The following is a 21471-nucleotide window of genomic DNA, read 5'->3' as shown; positions in this document are numbered from 1 at the left end:
ATGTGTGTATGGCATTGGCCGGTGCTGTTGTTAGTGTCTTCCCATCCTTTGGTGTGATGTTATACCAATACGTGGCCTCCGTAACGGTGCATTGCTTTCTGGCAGCAATTCTCTTGATGCTGCGATGGCTCCTCTCAGCAATGCCATTCCCTGATGGCACATGAGCACATTGCAGTCGTAGTCGGACACCCCACTCATTCAACAACTGCCGAACTTGGTGGCTACAAAAAGCAGCATCGTTGTCCATCAATATCTCTTCCGGCGCACCTCGCTCAGAAAAGATAGATGACAGTTGGCGGACAACATTCGCTGAGTCCTACCTGGTCATTTGCCGCCACACCGCAAAATGAGTGGGTCCATAGTCGATAAGGGTTATGGGTAATATCCATCGCCACACATGCTCAACCTCCAATCACCCCTTCTGCCATTGCTCAGGTGCAGGATCGATAGACTGGCATGCTTCACAGTGCTTGATGATCTGCCTGACATCTGCCTTTGTCACTGCCGGGTCCACACGCCTCGCAAAATACAGAGTTCTTTTGATACCTGGATGTCCACTTTGCACATGAATTCTTTGTATTTGGCATGAGCTAATCGCGCCAACTGCGCAAGATCGAGCAGCAAACTTCACGCCTGTCTTCACAGCTTCATACCATTTGTGAGGGTTAGTTAGTCTGCACGATTACAGTGTGATGCCACGAGCATTACACTTACCGACAGGTCATACTCTGATACCAGACTCTTCAGAGTGTTTAGCCTCCGCCGGATTAACATCTCACTGGCTGCCTTAGTGCGGACTCTTGTTCGTCCCGAAAGAGTGTCGGACACCCAGTGGTAGACGCAGAGAGAATCTGTGCACAAGTGCAACTTCTTTGACTGCCATTGCAGTGCCAGATTTAAACCCTTCACAGCATCCAGTTCCGCCAGGTTGATGTGTTGAGCATCATTCACGGGTCGCAGCCAGCACGCGTCTTCAATTACATTTCCACGTTGCTCCAATAACACTCTCAATGCCAAAGAACTAGCGTCAACCCACACATTCACAGTGTCCCCATCGACACACCATTCTCCACGGGCAGGGTCCTCCTTGTCAACTCTCTCTAGGGTTTCTGTCGTCATCAGAGTTAGAAGAGCATCATCAGATACATCATCCCAACCTGTAATTACTAAACTTGCCCTGCGTTTGATGACGCCCACAGCTGCTCGGAGCCAGCCACACGCTGGTAAGTGACCAATAAGTTTCCCACACAAGGAAAAAATAGTCCGCCGCGTAATAACATCAGGGATGTTTGGAATCTCACTACCACGCCTTCATCGTAAGGTACCGTCTTTCCCGCAGATGTCCGATCCTAATACCTGTGCTCCATCCCTCAGACGTTCGGGATCCTTGCACTCCAACCCGAATTGAGCTAACTTTTCTCTGACGTGCGACGCAGATTGTATATCTTCATTGACGTACACATCGTCAATATAGGCCGATGTTGCATCCTCAGTGGTCTTTTCCTGGGACAACACTGCATTTACAATGGTCTTCATGATTTGCGGTGCCACATTCAGCCCAAAGCCAAGTCGAGTAAGGCAGTATCTCTGACGCCGGAACCACACTGTCTGGAACGGCCATAATGTCTCATCCACTCGCACTTGCAAATAAGCCTTCCGCAAGTCTACTATAGACACATTGGAGCCCTTCTGGTGCCATTCTCTCAGCTTGCTGGCGCACACGTCAGCATTGGCAGTGTATGTCTCAATGTATCTATTGAGTTCACGATAGTCCAGCACCGGACGAACTTTAGATTTGTTATGCTGGACTACTGCCATTAAGGGAATCAAACCCTTGGGTGGTCCCAGCTTGTTGGGGTAGGGGATCAGCCATCCATCCTGGATCCATGCCTCAAGCTCCTTCTCGTATTCATTACGGGCCTTGTTGGGTATCGAGTACTCTGCAATGCTATTCTTGAGTTCGGTTGGCACCCTTCCTTCTGTCCACTTCCACGATGCAGTCCATGCTTTTTGGTGATGGTCGTAGTCCACCTTAAAATCAGGCCGGTCAATGTGAACTGCAGCACACACTGGGGTTTCCAAAAACTGCACAGTCCCATCTCTTCCGATAACAATTTCCCCCAGTGCCTTAATAGCATCATATCCCAACAGTACATCGAATCCCAGCAAATCCCCTCGCATCGCCAGCACATTAATGTCTGCGGCCACACCAGAGCCTGTGTAGACTTTGACAGTTTCGGCTCCACAGCAAGCTAGCGTATTGCCACCTATTGTGGTTACTTTGATGTTCTGCTTTGTCCAGTTTCAACACAACTTGGCACTTATGATGGTGTGTGAGCACCCGGAGTCGAGAAGAGCTGAACAAGGCACTTGGTCCATGTACACATTTATTGTCGGTTGCGCCTCAATTAAATCTTGTCCGGTGAACAGGGCGGCGCTGACGTCCTGCCCCCTGATACATTTCTCGCACAATTTTTGGATAAATGTACATAACTACCACATTGGAAACGGCGCGGGCACCCCCGCCCCTTGTTAGTACAACTTCTTGCGAAATGGCCTCGCTGGCCGCAGCAGAAACATCTCCCATTGGTTGTGGGTCTCAAACTGGGACTCTTTTCAGCATTAGTCTTGGCTGCCTGTGCCATCGGTCCTCCTCATCTCTAATAATGGCTCGAGCGCATTCCAACAAATGTTCCATGGGCGTTACAGATACACTGGTGGAAGCCCTCAACAGTTGCTTAACATGGGTGGGAAGGCCGGCCACAAATGCATACACCCGTGTCTGCTCTGACACTCCATTGCCAAATAGAACTGCAAGTTTCTTCAGCTCCGAAGAAGATGTCCACGGTTTCTCCTGGCATGAGCTTCCTAGAAGCAAATGTTTCGTAGGCCGTGCAGGGATCCATGGCAAATGCCTTGTATAAAGCATTTTTTATAGAGGTAACATCAGCCTTCTCCACGGCACTAAGTTGCTGATACACACTCAGGGCGCCTCCAGCCAATCTCAGGGGAATCACGGTATGCACCCCCTTTACTTCACAGAGGTTGCAGGTCAGCTCAACTCTTTCGACCCAGTCGACAACAGAAGTGGATCCGTTGAATTCGGGTATCAGTTTTAAATCAAACTTTGCCCCAGCCATAGTTGTCCAGGAAAAGAGACAAAACGAAATCGCCGAAATAGCTTATGACCGAGGTGCACGACTTATATGACCTTTACCTTCACCGAGGTGCACGACTTGACACAAAAAAAAAAAAACAACTTCTTAATCAACTGCTAACGCACGCGTCACTGTAACGTTCAATGACAACAACAACAACCTTCTCACTCGACCTGCCTTTTATACCACTCTCTCAATCCCTCCTCTTGCGCATGCGCCCGGAGATTCCTGACAACCTCGAAACTTCCGCTTATAAAAACCCAAGTTTTGTTGTTGCACATGCCTACACAAGGCACAAACATGTGGGCGTTTGTTTTGTTGGTAAGTACTACAATAGCATCATCCATCAAACCAAAGAGGATCCTTTTAGTGAGCACTCTGAGTGATATCACCAACTACTATTAGCGATAACGCAAAGCTCTTTCTAAAAATGAACGAAACATTCTTAGGCAGTTGACAGTGTTTATATAAACATTGAAATTTAGTTTACTCATAGCTTGTGACTGCTAATCGAATGTTTAGAAGTGCTCACTGCCAATAAGACTAATACTGTATTTCTACCTCTACCATACATGGTCAAAAACTTGATTGAGATTTTTGTGTAGATTACCCAACTGCTTTCGTTTCATCCATCCTCTTGACCTTTCTCAGGGATTATGTTTAGGCCTGTTGAGGAGAATGGTAGCTTTAAGAATTGTTTGTGAAAAGATAAGACAATAACGCAATATATATCCTGGAAATATGTGAATGTTACTCTTTACAGCTTTTATTTATTATACTTATGTGTCACCATTTTCCCAAGGCCAAACGCTGCTCAAGTATAGTGGCTAATAAATAAGATTGTTGGATGATAATATCAAAGATTCAATTTTGAATTGAGCTTGATGTTTTTTAGCTGCCTTTACACTGTAGAGGCTGGAAGAAATTGTTTAGTTTGAGATAATTCTTTTTACATGGGTTTTAAAGCTTCAAGCTGGTGTTGTGATTAGGGTTCTGGACTCAAATTGCTTTTGGAGTTGAGGGAGTGCATTTCTGACATTGCAGTCTTGCAGCATATGTAACTTATTTCAGTTCTGTATGGGATGTGTGAGATGGAACAAGTTTTCAGAAAGTGATGGTATTTTTATTACCACTTTTATAGCTTTTGAAGCTTGGATTTTATGCAGTTGGGATCTTTCCTCCAACCTCATCATTTGAACTTCTTCAATGGTGTTTTTACTCAATTGTTCATCATCTGGCTCTGGAAATTCTAGAAGTAATGGTGGTGATTCAGGTGTTAGCAGTTGTTCCTGGTGATAATGGAGAGAAAGAACAAGGGTTCAGTGAAGGCGATCTAGTGGTTGTGACTAGATATAGATACAAACAATTGATAGTGAGAAATCTGTCAGAGAACCACTTGATAAAAAGGATCCTGCTAGTGATGTGATTTTATAGTCGAGTCTAAGTGCTAGGAAGTAAGAGAGAAAAGTATAAGTAATGAAAGAAGTAGAAAGTAGTTTATGAATAGACAATAGACAGGAATTTGTTCTTAACACAGACAAAGGAGAAATAAGGGTAGGTTTAAACTAGGATATGATGAATGACTGTAATGGAAGGATCAAATAATGGACATGTAGATATATTTAGATTTGGCTTGTGGGTACTTTAGAATTGACATGATTTTTATGATGCTGAGGATTGGCAGGGGGCTTTATGACTTTTTACGACAGTGAGTTGGACACTTTACAACAGTACACTTGATGGAAGTTCAGTTGGATGCTTAACTAGTTGAGAGCTGGATGCAGTTAAAAATGGATCATGGCTTGGGCCACGGTGATAAAGCTTTGGGAGATCTAGATGAACTGACAGAAACAGGTGAACCCAGCTTCGACTGGATGTAGATGTGGGCCTTAGTGTGTAGAGGGTTAATAGTCACACACATCCATAGTTCAATCAATCAATATATATATATATATATATATATATATATATATATATATATATATATATATAAAGCATTGGAGTCTATGTATTTATTTTTCCAATGTTATTTTATTTTTACAATTGTGAGTCCATGCGCTTTCAGTTGATGGTCGTCAATATGTAAGAGATTACAACACGGCCATAAGAAGATGAATGAAAAATCCATGGCATACAACATTGGGGTCAGCAACCTGTCAGGGCCGTGTGGTGTCACAATGAATGTGATTTACAATGGAGAGTCCTGGGCACAGACAGTTTAGCTGATCCACAGATGAATGGTAATTTGGTTCTAGCTGTATTGTGGCATATTAATTGATGATGAGACTTTCCAGTGGATATTTTTTCCTATCAGAGTTGCTAACTCTGATTTTATATAGTCCAGCTCAACCTCATTGAACACATTCATGCTGTTATATCTTCGACAGGTTATTTTCTGGGATGGAACATTATTTTTGTCTGGACAAAAGTGTAATATATTTCCCTCCAGGTTTTTGTCTTCTGTTTTTTGTTTGGTATGTTTAGCGTTAGCATATTCTATAGCCCATAAGTCTTCACTTTTCTTCCATCTCCCGTCTAGACTCTCGTCTCTCTCGTTTCTTTTTCTTGGATAGGAAGCTAATCTCTTTTTGCCTCCCTTAGGACTATATTTTTAATGATTATGTTATGATTTTCTGTTATATCTATATTTGCCTATTTGAGAATCAAGCGATCGTAAGCATACAACCAGTGTATTTTTTTCTCTTCAGGGAGAACAGATTCTTTAATTTTCCTAACCAGAATTTTGTTTGATGTCTTGCTCCACTTTGTCATTCAAAACTGCCTTCCTATTAATAGATTATTTTAATTATTTATAAACTAGCAGTTCAACCCAGCTTTGCTCGGGCCTTATGTACTGTTCATAACTTTATGTGCGTATATTAAAAAGTGTGAATATGTATGGTAATAGGCTTCCTTAACTACCATAGAGAAAAGTTGGTAGAGACCACAGAGGTCGAATTTTTAAAAACTTTGACTCCAATTTTGACCCCTTAACATTTATTGTTTTTGGCTCAAATTAAAATGTTTGAACCATGTCCAAGAAACCTGCATCTAAAATTTCAAATGTTTAGACCCAAAATTGGCAGAGGAGTTTAATAGAGTCTGCAAAAGTCAATTCTGTCAACTTTGACCTCTTGCCAGCCAAATTTTCGCCAAAAAACTGATTTAAAAGGTTGCTGCATGTCTGAATACACTTTATGTAAAATTTCAAATGTTTAGACCAAAAAATGGCTGAGTAATTTGGTAGAGACCGCAGAGGTCAATTTTTTTTAAAACTTTGACCCTGATTTTGACACCTTAAAATTTATTGTTTTGGGCTAAAATCAAATTATAAAATTAGATCCATGTCCAAGTAACCTATATATAAAAATTCAAGTGTTTATATCCAAAGTTGTGGGAGGATTTTGGTATAGTTCTCAAAGATCAAATCGTTGAACTTTGACCCCTTAACAGCCAAATTTCTGGCCGAAACCCAATCAAAAAGATTTTCCCAAATCTCAATACCCCGTATGTCAAATTTCGAGTCTGTAGACCGAAAATTTACGGAGTTATTTGGTAGGGAAATGTACACAGCAGACACACACACAGACATTTCCACTTTTATAAATATGTAGATAGATTATATGTGTATGTGCATGTGTTTGCATGAACAAATCTTAGAAGTTAACACAATATTATCCACTTACTTGCCTGGAATACTGATTTAAACACATAAGGTCTCTTAATCATCTCTTCAATGATATTATGGGATAATAATGAGATAATGGTTTTAATAACTCACATCGGATAAATGTATGAGTATTGTGCATCATGTGTTTGATATTTTCAATTAAGGATGTGTATTCTACAAAGTATTATTCAAAGCATATTTTATCATTCACCGTCGCCTTCCTTTGGCATATACTATGGTATTGTACACTTTAATTAAATCTCTAGCTAGATTAATAACAAAGTTATTGAGGTTTGAAAATGTTGTAATTGATTGTGGTGGTCATTTATAACACGGCTACATCATATCTTAACATTTTAAATGTAGCTATTTAAAAGAAAATGATAATTAAGCTCATAATTTGTTAAATATTGTTCATTTAATAACATTTTTGTTGTTCAGAATGTTTTTTTATACAACCATTAGTGTTCACTCATATCATGCCTCACTATATATATATATATATATATATATATATATATATATATATATATATTAATTTTATTTATACTTTCGACGGTAATTCTTGGCCTGAAGACGTAATCCCCCAACGTGGGGGATTACAGAAACATGTATGCACATATGTAGCCATTAATGTTTGTATAAATAAAATTAATATACCTGCTCTGTTCACTCAGTGAGCACTGTTTTGGTAGACACATGTTGTTTCCTTGGATTTACTTCTAGGAAACTAAACTCTACTGGCTATATATATATATATATATATATATATATATATATATATATATATATATATATATACACATACATCACTTTGTACATGATGTCAGGAAAAGCACTTTTGAAATCCTAATTATTCATATTCCAAAATTACAAACTTTGTCTAAAATACTTCTATTGTAATAAACTGTTGTAGTTTGCTTCAAGCATAGCATATAATATGCATATAGAGGAGTCATAGAAGGCTATCATAATGCAAGAAATATTCTGGTGTTGAGAAAGAAGACAAAATAGTTTGTTTTTTTTGTAGTTTTTTTTTGTAGTTTTTTGTGCTTTTTAGTAGAAAATCTTACTTGATTTAGTCTCAACTTCGAAATAGTGATCCAATGTCTGTAACTGTGTTTCATTATATACTTCAAGGTAAGACTTCTCTAATCAATTACTTCTCTTAAAACTCATATGGCTTTATTATAATAATGGCTTTACAAAATATATAGTTTTTTAATATTCTCTTCAGTCATCTTCAATTAATTTTAGTTAATATAGGTATTTGAAAGATTAAATAATTACAGCCATAAAGCTTGCGACTTGTTTCGAATTCTTTATTTCATACAAGTTTTTATGTTTATCATAAATTTAAAATGTCTGTGTCTCTATACATAATAGACATAAAGAACATGCATCACTTTTAGAAAATGTTGATTAAAACCAATCTTTTTCATCCTTTAATCATATTTTAATGTCGAAGGTCTAATCTGAATCCTGTTTCCTTTCAGCCATCATGATAGTGCAACTTTTCAACTTTAGGCAGATGAAGTCAATTTTGTACTTGATGAAATCTATAATTTTATTAAACTCTGCAAGAAAACGATGGTATAGCGAGTGATTTTTGTAACTTTTGCATGGTTGTAGACATGAAAACGATCTTTAGGCGCTTTTTTTTCTTTGCTCTTTAAACAAAAAAAAATCACTTTTGTCTGTTCCTTCCTTTTCATTTCTTTTCTTTATTCTTTATCATTTCTTGTGTTTTTGCCTTGCATAGGTCAATAGATGCAAGTCTTCTTGGCTCTTATATATATATATATATATATATATATATATATATGATTTGAGATGAATCACCCTGATTCATATAACTCTTGTTATTGACTATTTCTTTTCCAGTTTACTCTATATCAACATTTCTCAACCCTAGAATAAATAAGATTAGCTAATTCATTTTTAACTTTTTATTTGATTTCATATAGTAATATTATTAAACATGTCCAATATTTTCATGTTATTGTAATCATCTAAACTGTTATGTTATTAAAAATACAACAATTATTGGGAATACATTTAGTGATATCTGTATGACACCAGTGCAAAACTGCCTTTAATAATCAGTGTTCATTCAGTGGACAGAATCTGTACATGTGAAACTACCTTGATTTACCTTGTGTCTATTCAACATTGCTGGTGAAGGATAATTAACTACAGAAATTTGTTTTCTTTTTGTCTATATTTAAATGTTAGATATATGATATCGGTTACTTATGTTTATTTGATACGTTTAAGTTTAGAATTTTTGTGCGTGTAAACAAAAACTCCGGTGAAGTTATATTAGTAGTATGAATTTTATTTCGTATTACCAAAATATTTAGAAAAAAAAAAAAAAATATTCATTTTTTTTCTTAAACAAATTATTAAAAATATACTCTATTTACCATGTGAACAATGATGAAAATATAATGAGAAGGATATGGTATATAATTTTGTTTCCTGTGTAAGGCTTCCTTGAGGTATGTAATTTATTTTAAGTTACACAAAAATAAAAACGTTTAGAAACTAGATTAAACATTTAAAATCAGAATTATCCAAATAAATATTTAAAAATTTGATTAAGTGAAAGTTTTGAGATGTAGATCAACTTTATAAAGTTGACTATATCTGCACGTGTCACTCAGTGATGAATATAGATGAAATTTGGTAGAAATCTTTTATATCGATATTGTAAATCCTGACCCATAATGTGTTAGAAAAATTAGACAAGGCCATCTATTTTAGTAGTAACTTTCTATTTGAAGGTTTTTTTTTTTACTTGATGATCATAATTATGTCCATCTCTTTTTGTGAAACAGATTAAAACCCAAAACACTGGGTTTGAGAAGCTGATATTTGGTTTGATCTGTTGGTATTTAAAAGTTTTAAAATTTCATCAATTATTCAGTTTGTGGGTTTAAAAAATATTTAAAAAAAACAAACAAAAAAAAGCGTCATCATGAAGACAAGACTTTAGATTTTTGAGAATAAAATAAATATGGGACTCCTATCTTTTATTCAAGACAGTATGACAGGTAAATAATAAATAAAATATTATAGAATTCTTCAATATTGTCTTTTCTACCTTTTACCTTGTTCTTCTTTCGACCCAAACAGTGTCTTCAACTTGATATTGCATTGTCATCGTCTCTGATATCTTAAACTTTATAATATTGAAACATTTTAAAATGGCCTGATTTGCAAACTTTTAGGTAAATGTCAAGATTTCATCATTTACAATCACATCGTTAGAAGAAAAGTGCTTTAATTTTTTTTTGTTTTTTTTTTAGTAATAGTGAAACTGTTAAAATTTTGGTGTATTTTGATAAATTTTTTGTTAATTTCAAATTTTGCTTAAAATATTACATGCTTCAGCCTTGTTGATTGTTTCTGTTTAAGACTCCAACATTAAAAATTGTCATGATTTTAATTTTTTTTTACTACTAGCATGTGATTGGCAAACATATGTAAGCTTGTCTTTTGAATCAAGCTATAAATTACGTTTTTATAAGCTATTTTATTAATTTTATAAGCTGTTGTATAGGTTAACAATGAAAAATGTCCCTTTTTTAATAATCTTCCTAGCCAGAACAAGTAATATTTAGAGGGCAAAATGAAGCAAAATGCGTGATTTGTTGTAAAGAACATGTTGGAAAGACGAATTGGGTAGGCAGAATCAGATTGATTTGTCAGATGAAATACTGTTGCAGTCTGACTTGAAAAAAATAGACCAGTTGGGTTTTATATATTAGATATGCATGCGAAGTAAGTAGAGACTCGGGACTCTTCAACTTTTAAAATCCATTTTAATGTTCCATCCCCATAATTAGAGAAAAAAAACATGTGTGTTTTTAAGTAAAAAGGATAATGACAACTATTTAAAATTCCATTATTCACAACTTGTTTCTCTTTAGAACACAAGATGATATTAAAACAAGTATTGAAAAAAAAAACCACATGCACAGAAAAAAAGTAAAATAAAGAAAGAAAAAAAGTTTTATGATAGCCAAGAGAACAAGGAAAATTATTGAAGATTTTTTTTTCCTTTTATTGATGTGTATAAAAGATTATAGTGGTGTCAAAAATATCAAACACCTTGGCTGGAAGTTCTCTAGATTTCAAGGTCTTAGTTTCAGCCTGCAGGTAATAATCATTTTTTTCCCCTTCAAGTCTATTTTGAATGCTTCTCTTTCATTGTTTTATTTTTATTCCATGCTATGAATCATGTGAAAGCAAATGAAAAACAAACAAACGACCCATGAACATTTCTCTGTGACTTATCTGTTATCTTTTCAGTTTTCCTCGAATGGCTTAATTATCTGACCATTTCTATGTGCTTTCCATAATTTGCTTGTTTTGGCTGGTACAGTATTTGACAACTAGTTTTGTTTTGTTTCCTTAGTTAAAGACACTCCCTGCTGTCTGCTACTGGCCTCTATCCACTGATCTAGTCTTTTAATCATCTGCAGTTATTGGTGGCGCCAGAACCTCTAGTTTAATTGCTTCCCCTGTGAACTTTGTAGCAGCGTGCACTTTTAGTATGTTGATAACAAACAGGATGCATTTGGAAATTCAGATTTTCCAATGGTTTGAGAGCACAAATAAACCATAATACTTGATCTTTGCATTTAAACTTTAATTTTTGCCAGAATTGAATCGTGAATGGTCACAAAGGAAACAGATGCTGGCCATTTTTATTTTTATCCATTTATATATATATATATATATATATATATATAAAAAGTCAGAGATTCTCAATTTTTGTCATCAGTATGTTCTTTCCTTTGAAATCAATATTTCATTTTGAATAGCCATTTCTTAATAATAAACTAAAATGGCTCACTTTGTGACCATTGGAAATTTTAAAGCGATAAACTGTTCATTAGAAAGTAATTTCTGTCTTAAATTAAAGTTTAAATGCAAGATTCAAGTATCTTCCTGATGATTTATTTGTATGCTTAGACTAATAGGAAATATGAATGTTTATATGCACCTCTATCATATCAAACAAGTGAGTGTCTACCTGAAAATTTTAAATAAAAGAATGATTAGAATTAGTTCACTCATTTAAAATCTTTTAATGCTATTTGCTTATAAAATAACCTTCCTCCTTTTTTCCTCCACTTTTTTTTTTTTGCATGAATAACTGTGAATAGCACTCATATGATTTTGTAGTTTTTAGACCCAAACTTTCCAAAATATCCAGACTTCTTGTGTTCTTATAACCTTTTTTTTTCACCTGACTTATTGTAATTCCTTATAACTTGCAAATTAACAAACTTATGTTTTATGTTCCTGAATTTTTGAAATGAGGATTGATTATTTCTTCAGACAACTGTTCTCATCTTCAGTGTTATTTTGTCGATGTAATCTCCAACCTTTTTTGGTGTATCTTGTCCTACTCTGGAATCTACACAGAATTTCGAACAGAATCCTTTATTTAATCCACAGGGTTAGCATTCTTTCCATCAATCATGACTGGGAAGAAGTCCTCAGTAATTCACAATTGTATTTTTAGTGTCACCTGCACTGAGGATTGAACATCAGTCTTCAGAAGAGTGTAACTTACAACTTAATTTTACCAAGTACTTCATTCCCTATGTCACGTATTTCTAAGCTCTACAGAAAGATTCCCGAGTTTGACAAAATTCAACTAAAGAAGGTTGAAGGTTACATTAACTGAAACATTGTGAAAATAACGCTCAAGATGAAAACCGTAGTCTGAAGCATCCAAATAATACAAAAGTTAAATTTGTCTATATTTTTAGGATGAGAAAATTTTATTATTCACAATTTTCAAACTTGTTTCCTCCTCTTGATTGTTAATATTACATTTCAACAATTTTGTCCGCTGACCTTCTTAAGATACCTGGGTGGTTCGGCCTGTATAGTATTTTGAACTCAACCCAAATATTGGGGCTCCAGGTAAGTTAGGTTAAAAATTTCATGATGTTTCCAGAGTTTCTCAAGACATGAATAATATCCACAGGCAAAATGGTCAAAATGTAATTATGAAAAATGAGGCAACCTGTTGGAAAATTGTAAATAATAATAAATATTCTATATGTATTATCATTTATGAAGAAAATTGATTGGGTGTTTATTTAATATAAATGTTAAATTTTAAATTATTGTTTGACTTTTGAGATGTTTTGTTTTTATTTCTACCTCCACTCCACCCATTTAATGTTAGATTTGTGCCTATAATGTGATCATGAATCTTTGTACAATCCTTGCACAAAATAATGCACATATTAGATTGTTTTCTATTGAAAGAAAAAAGTTATAAATTAGATAAAGGCAAAAAGTTGATATTTAAAAATTTGGGTTATGGAATAGCTTAATCTAAGACAGCAACAATCATGCAATTGGCTTCATGAAGTGGGAGTTGCATGACAATCATATCTTAGCAAAATAAGTATTGTCTTCATCTTGTGTGTAACAAAGGCAAACATCAGATGAGGTGATAAAACTCACAGAAGGAAATTTGAAAAGATCAAATTTTATTATCAGTAAGGATTTATGACATAATAGATAAAGTGCTAAATAATAATCAGTTCTAAGTGAGTCTTCTGGAGATTGATGGTTCAATCCTCAGTACAGGCAATACTAAGAATACAATTAAGAATTACTTACAACTTCAACTTGACCATGGTTTAAAAAATACGAACAAATTACCACTGTATATTAAAGAGTTTTATTCAAAATGTTGTACAGATTATAGAGTTTGACAGGAAGATTCCCTAGTTTGTTAAGATACACCTGAAGAAGGTCTGAGGTTATATTGGCTGAAACGTTGTCAAAATAACACTAAAGATGAGAACAGTAATCCAAATAATCCAAATTGTCAATCCTCATCTAAAAAATTCCAAAACAATATCAAAATTATTTTTATCCTAGATTCCTTGCATTCTCAGGCATTATTGATAGATGATTTTGCAAAATCTTGAACTTTTGGTTGTCGCAAAAGAGTTAATGAAACTTTTGGCAAATGTTGCTAAGTCTTGCAGTTGACTTGTTTATATTGACACATTTCCTCACTATTAGCACACGTGTATGCAGATTAATCTAATGTGGTAGGTAGCATACACTGTTGCAGTCGTTCTGTAACCTCACCTTATGAGTTCAATCTTAATGATTCATGTTTAACCCAAAGATGTTTTTAATTTCTATGTATTTTTTTATGGAAATCACTCCAGACAAGGTATGAAGCCACTTGATGTGAGGATCTAACAAGAATGAAAGATAATTATCATGAAAGCAGATGCCTATTGATCTTAGTCTTGAAGAGACCAATGCTATATGTAAGAGGAAAACGGTCAGCATGAAGATAGTTCTACAAGCCTGCAATTCTTGGAAAGAAGCTACTAGAATAAGAAGTTGTATTACACTAAGGTATTAAAACAGCAAATTGAATGAGAGCGCTACACTAATGAGTGAAATAAGTTAGAACAAAGAAACCAAAGAATAGATCAATTATTATCTTACAATTGTTTGATGCAATCAGATTTGTTTTGCTTTTAATTAATATCACACAAATTGACTCATTATTTTTGCAATATGAAACCTGTTCCTAAATTGCAGTGAATAAACTACTTTGGATGTATGTGGTCATTCCATGTCAATTCACCAGGCCATTACACCCACCGACACTGAATTACTTGATATTTGGCACAAATATTACCCTTCATGAGTTAGGAAAATTTGCCAAATTATTTGGTCCAAAACCTTACCATTCAGATTTTAGAGGGGGGGGTGTAAAAATTGCATATTTTGCTTCTAAATTTATGCTGCGAAACGTCACGAAATTTCAGTGTTTTATGAAATTAAAAAAAAAAAGTACTTCTATACATTCAATATTTCTGAAATTTGGTAGGAAGGGCATTTAAGGACTGTAGAATCCGAATATTTATTTTAACCCCATACCTGGTAGAAAATAAAATTTTGCTCACCAAAAAGCATGTCCCCCAAATCATCAATTTTTTACCTAAGTAGCTTACGGTCAGTCTAGAGAAAATATGTCCTCTTCAATTTTCATCATATTTATTTTATAGCATCTATGACTGCTTAAGTTCTCAAAAAAAATTGTGAGGGGTTTCTAGCCTACTTTAGAAGATATGGCCCTGCGAAGTTTATCTTTTTTTTTCTATGTACGCGCAGTAATTCAGTGAAAGACTGATAAAGACAATAGTCCTAATGTTCCAAAACTCCTCAAATGTTCATATTGTGCTAAGTATTTTCTGAAACTATTCAATAAGATAGTCTTTGTTAATTTCAAAAGAAAATAATTTAAATATATTTTGCAGATATTGCATTTTGTATGGTATGGACAGATTGTCTTTAACAAGTGATAAACATTGACTCACTTCTTTACAAAGACACTTATAGAGTTTTTGTAGATAGCATTAAACTTTTTTTTTTTTTTTTTTTTTTTTTTTTACAATTTTTCAAAAAGTTATTTTCATTAAACTAAAACCTTTTTTTTTTTTTTTTCATTTAGAAGAAATTTATAATAAAATATATTTTTCAATAGATTGAAACACTAAGTATGAAGCTACCTGATAGGTAATAATTAGTGGTGGGACGATTAATCGGAATCGGAATCGTTAATCGTAAGAATCGTGTATTTTGGGAGGTATCGGAATCGGAATCGCATCGTTAAAAAATACCTTAATTTTCCGATTCCTTCATTACGATTCTTTTAGTCTGATGTTGAAAAAAAAAGAAAAAAATTTTCTGATATTTCTAACCGCAGGAGAGGAATAAAAAGAAACCAAAGAAATTCATTATTAACAGGGCAATGCTTAGTGCCCCTCCCTTACAAGGTTCATTCATTCAGATCTATTGTAATCAAAACTACAAAGGAGTTAACTTGAAAAGAAGTATGCAGGGCTCTACATTGCAAGTAAAAATAAAAAAAAACGCTTATCTTTTTGGCGATTGTTTTTTTTTACTGACAAATCTTCTAATAGTGAATGAAAATGCTTTTTCAACTTATATTTTCTTAAAATAAAACGAGCAAAGTCAAATTATTTAAACAGTAAAAGGTTTAATAGAACAATATACTTTTTTTTCTTTTTTAAAAGAAGGCTTTTGAAAGAAATATTTCTAAAATGAAATTGATCACGTTGTATTATTTCGCAAAGTTTTGACAGTAGTCGGTTTCTTTTGAAGTTTTAAAAAAATCGACCCCATATCTCTTCCAAACCTAAAGTTATTAAATAACCCCTTCGTTAATTTAAGGGTAATTAATTCAATTCAGTCAAGTTTTTTTTTTTTTTTAATTTCATTGAAATAAAATCCATTATTTTTTTTTTTTTCTCCAGAAAGATAAAACCCTGAATTTGATTATATTAAAAGCAGAATAATATAATCTTTTTTCTAGAATTTTAAATTGAAAATTAAAAGTGTTTTGCGCAGTTTTTTGCCGAACGAAAAAGAAATTAATATATTTTTTTTTTAAAAGGTTTTGTAATCAATTAATTTTTATGTCTAAATAATATTTACGATTAATTAAATAATTTTATTTTAAAAAGTATTTATAAATAGAATTTTACTAAGGACTTATAGTTTAGCAATATTGAACCGCATCAACCATGTGTGAATTGAACACAGTCAACCAAAAAAAAAATTCAAAAGAAAATGCGGGTTTGTATTACTGTACACATAGATTCGAAAAAGTTGTCAAAAAACAAATATATAACAAATAAATGTTATCAAAGGCAAGATAAGTTATTTTTCTACCTAACTGGATATATTTTTCGGGTTTTTATTCAATGTAACATGTTTATTCAGCTCGAAAAGCATACAGTGTTTACCGATGTATTGGAAAATTCAAAATGGCGCCCGACACTCTCTTTTACACGGTAAGTTCAGGAGAAGATGTTATAAATAATAAACTATACAAAATACTGCTAGAAACTCTCTCAATATATGTTACCGTGACATATTTTGACATATATTCGGTGTTTTTTTTAATAGTATTTTGTCTAGTTTATTATTTATAACACCTTTTCCCGAACTTACCATGTTAAAGAAAGTGTCGGGCGCCATTTTGAATTTTCCAATACATCGGTAAACACTGCATGTTTTTCGAGCTGAATAAACATGTTACATTGAATAAAAACAAAATAAATTACCCAGTTTGGTAGAAAAGTAACTTATCTTGCCTTTGATATTATTTGTTTGTTATATATTTGTTTTTTTGACAACTTTTTCGAATCTATGTGTACAGTAATACAAACCTGAAAATGCATATTTGCATTTCATTATGTAAACTTTTATACATTGGTTTCAAAAATTAAATTCTATAAGTTTTTTTTGTTAACTACCGGTTGGTACAATTTACCACCCCATCCCTTTATATTTTTTTCTTTTTGTCTTTTTTAGCGGATTATTTTCAATTAATTATCCAAATAAGTGACTAGCTTTAAAACAAAATTTAATAGTAAATTATTTGTTTACAGATAAACTGAATTTTCTAATATGGCCCAAAGTCCAAAAAAAAAGTCTTTTTGAAGATGAGTTGAAAGCCATTTGCAAAGTCTGTCAAATTAAAATATCGCGAGGAATAAAACCATCTAACATGACCACAACCAACATGTTAAAATATTTAACTATGAAGCATCCAAATAAATTGGAGGAGCAAAATAAAAAAGAAAGGAACAAAAAATTACCAACTAGTCACTCAGAGCAGTTTTATTAGTGAGGGTCGAAATCGCAGTGTCTTTTTTTTTTTTTTTTTTTGCCTACGTCACCATCTAGGTGTCACCATTTTTTTTTTTTACCCTCCTTAACTTCAAAGAGTAAATACAATATATACAACTAAAAAAATGATTTTTAAAAATGCTGATTCCATTCATGAAAAATTCTTTTAACTAGAAATTAAAATTTAGGTAAAGATAGCTGACTGACAGCAACAGGAGCACTGGTTAACTACTGAACCACGTGGAAAGGTGTGGGGGGGGGAGGAAAAAAAAGGAAATTAAATGATGATAATAAATTATGATAACCGTCTTTGAAAGGCACTAAACTCCTAAAATTTACTTCTTTAAAATTTTAGGCGGCATTCCCCGGCGATTTTAAAGCACTCTCTCTCTCAAAAAAAAAAAAAAAAAAAAAAAAAAATTTAATTTTTAAGTTTGGGAAAGATATATTTATTATAACCAAATTCCTGTATGAAGACTGGATCTACTTTATTGGACGTTAATTTGTGAGATAAGTAATTTTTCAATGTTTAATGTTTTTAAAGTTTCAATTATCAATTAAATTTTTTTAATTGCATTTATTTTTCAATTTATTTAAAAAAAACAGGGTTTTGAATGTATTTTTCAAGGTAACAAGCTTTGAAAGAAGCCTAATAAAAAAAAAAATCACTTAATTTTTAATTTCGACAACCCTGAGAATTTAATTATTAAAAAAATATTGAAATGTGACATTTTTTTATTTAACATTTCTATTAGTTCAATTAATTTTCTTTCAATAATTCATTTCACTCAACAAACTTCACCATTTTTTTTTTTTTTTTTTTTTATCTTTTTCTGTAATTTTGGTAATTATGTTTGCTCAATTTTATCTAGTATTTAACTTGTTTTTTATAGTGGTATCGTTTTTATATGTGTTCCTTTGATATACCCTATTTCAAAATTAGTTTGGCTAAACTTATTCTTCACGTTAGAAACAACGTGTAAAAGCAATGAAAAAGTAAGAAAAAATAATAGGTGTTAACTACTCCTTGTGAATTATGGAGGTCTGAAGAACTGCCGTCACAAATACAACTATCAATAGCTAAACAAAAAATCGTTTTTGAAATTCCTTTAATTGTAACTTTTCGCTATACCTACCTTTTGGTATAAAACACAAAAACTTTCGATTAATGGTATTTCTCATATATGGTCGTTAACTTTGGAAAGGTTATTTTGTATCTACGGCGCGATGTCACGTGGTATATTGTTTTTTGGTCGAGTTGAACAACTCACACACCCCCTGTAATTTTTTTTACCGATAGTTTCATTAAATTCTTTTGCTGGATTTTCATTGATTACACACTAATCTAATAGATTATGAAAAAAAATAAAAAAATTTACCATTATTTCGACATTTGGAAGGGGTGCTCACTTTTTAGTTACAACGTTCTGGTAAACCGGTCACCCATTTTGTAACCATCGATATTTTTTTTTTTCTCATAATCTGATAGATTAGTGTGTAAACAATATAAATCCAGCGAAAGATTTAATTAAAACTATCGGTGAAAAAAATTACAGGGAGGGGGGGGAGTTGTTCAACTCGCGATGTTTGTTTTTTATGAAATTGTTTTTTATAACAATGAATGGACATATTTTTAATTTTTTTTATTTTTTTTTGTTTTTATGAAAAGTTTCAATTTTTTTTACTTCGTTTTTATTTTTTCTGTTTTTTATAACAATGAATGGACATATTTTTATGAAAAGAAAGTTTCATTTTTTTTTTCTTACTTCGTTTTTATTTTTTTTTGTTAAGGATTCAAGTCCTATAGATTTACAACATTCTGGTAAACCGGTCACCCATTTTGTAACCATCGATTGTTTTTTATAACAATGAATTTTTTTTTTTAAGTTTATTCTTATGTGTGTTTTTATGAAATAAACGTATCGATTTTACACAATCTATCAGATTATGAAGAAAAAAAAAATTTCCTTCTGGCAAATTGGTCACTCACTTTCGGAGAACGGAAGTGAATGTCAAGAAATTGCATTTTTTTTTTATTGCCCTTTTATTGCGCTTTTTTTTTTGTTTTTATTAAGACTAGTTATTTTTCCATTGTGAACACGTGGTAATTAATTTTTAATTATGGCTACCTCCGGAAACCCAAGGTGGGAGTTAATGAAGAAAATGAATGAAACGCCAATAGATTATGCCAGGGAGAAGAATTTGATAGCGCAAAGTAAGGTTTGTTCATGTGGCCATGACATGGCCCTGCAGAAATATGGGAAAGCCAAACTGGATGGCTTCTGTTGGAGATGCTGCCGCTGCAAAAAAATCACATCATTACGGAGTGGTACACTTTTTGAACACGCAAAAGTGACCATTTCCACACTGTTACAAATAATATACGACTTCGTAACACAAACTCCTGTTACAGGGTCGGCAAACGCCATTGGCATTAGCGAGAAAACATGTATCCAGTGGTATCAGTATTGCCGGGATATTTGCTCCAGTAAAATGCTGAAAGACTGGGAAAAGCTAGGCGGTCCGGGACATGTTGTAGAAATAGACGAGAGTCTATTATTTAAGAGGAAGTATAACATTGGCCGAGTGACAAACCAGATATGGGTTGTAGGGTTCTATGACCGAACCCAAAGGAAAGGATTCCTGCGGCGAATCTCGGACCGCTCAGCAAGAACATTGGAGCAAGTAATTGTGGAATGTGTTGCTGTCGGGTCAACAATTTATACAGACCAGTGGCGGAGCTATTCTAATTTAGGAAATCTCGGATATGTGCACGGGACAGTCAACCATTCGGAACATTCGGAAGTCTGCACAAACAGTATTGAAGGGTACTGGTCAAGAATTAAAAGACGCATAAAATACATCTATGGGTCTTCCGGAGACATGAAATGGTCCCACACTCCCACGTTGATGAAGCAATGTACCGGGAGGCATACCACATGACAGCAGACAAGGGGATGGAGAATTTTGAAACATTTCTCCAACATGTCAGTGAAATCTATAGGACTTGAATCCTTAACAAAAAAAATAAAAACGAAGTAAGAAAAAAAAAAAAATGAAACTTTATTTTCAATAAAAACAAACAAAAATAAAAAAAAATTAAAAATATGTCCATTCATTGTTATAAAAAACAGAAAAAATAAAAACGAAGTAAAAAAAATTGAAACTTTTCATAAAAACAAAAAAAAATAAAAAAAATTAAAAATATGTCCATTCATTGTTATAAAAAACAATTTCATAAAAAACAAACATCGCGAGTTGAACAACTCCCCCCCCTCCCTGTAATTTTTTTCACCGATAGTTTTAATTAAATCTTTCGCTGGATTTATATTGTTTACACACTAATCTATCAGATTATGAGAAAAAAAAAAATATCGATGGTTACAAAATGGGTGACCGGTTTACCAGAACGTTGTAACTAAAAAGTGAGCACCCCTTCCAAATGTCGAAATAATGGTTTTTTTTTTGGTTTTTTTTCATAATCTATTAGATTAGTGTGTAATCAATGAAAATCCAGCAAAAGAATTTAATGAAACTATCGGTAAAAAAATTTACAGGGGGGTGTGAGTTGTTCAACTCGACCTGCTTTTTTTTTCATTACGCACGTTCATTTATAAATTATTAAATCAAATATTTATCTTTTTTATATTTAATTAGTATATATTTTCTTTCTCTTCCGCTATATTTTTTTTATTTAATTCATTAAATCTGTTAATCATGAGGACCAAAATAATGAATCGTGTGTATTTATTCTCTAATTTTCTTGTTTTTGTTCTGTTATATAAATTCTATTTTATTTGTTTTTTCTCTGAAGGATAAATTCTATTTTCTTTGAGTTTTTTTTTTTCTGTATTCCAATTAAGTAAAATAAATTTTCTCTAAAATAAATTTTGCTCATTTTTCCGTTTAGTTTAC

At 33.2% G+C, this 21471-nt stretch overlaps 1 protein-coding gene across 4 annotated transcripts in view; it reads left to right on the top strand.

The window, feature by feature from the left end:
* Positions 1–21471, top strand: part of LOC145248030 (divergent protein kinase domain 1A-like) — a 226703-nt gene that overhangs the window by 108634 nt on the left and 96598 nt on the right. The window contains exon 4 of one of the 4 annotated variants that reach the window (XM_080109750.1): positions 8325–8421. The exons of 2 other annotated variants lie outside the window; for them this stretch is intronic. The gene's annotated coding sequence lies outside the window, so the exon portion shown is untranslated. Of the gene's footprint in view, positions 1–8324; positions 8422–11145; positions 11213–21471 lie in introns of all 4 variants that reach the window. One more of the 4 variants, XM_080109751.1, reaches the window with a different exon arrangement.

The sequence above is a fragment of the Euprymna scolopes genome, chromosome 26, assembly GCF_053919585.1.
Source record: "Euprymna scolopes isolate OS-2025 chromosome 26, ASM5391958v1, whole genome shotgun sequence".
In the NCBI taxonomy this organism is placed as follows: domain Eukaryota; kingdom Metazoa; phylum Mollusca; class Cephalopoda; order Sepiida; family Sepiolidae; genus Euprymna; species Euprymna scolopes.
This window is presented reverse-complemented; position numbering and strand designations above follow the sequence as displayed.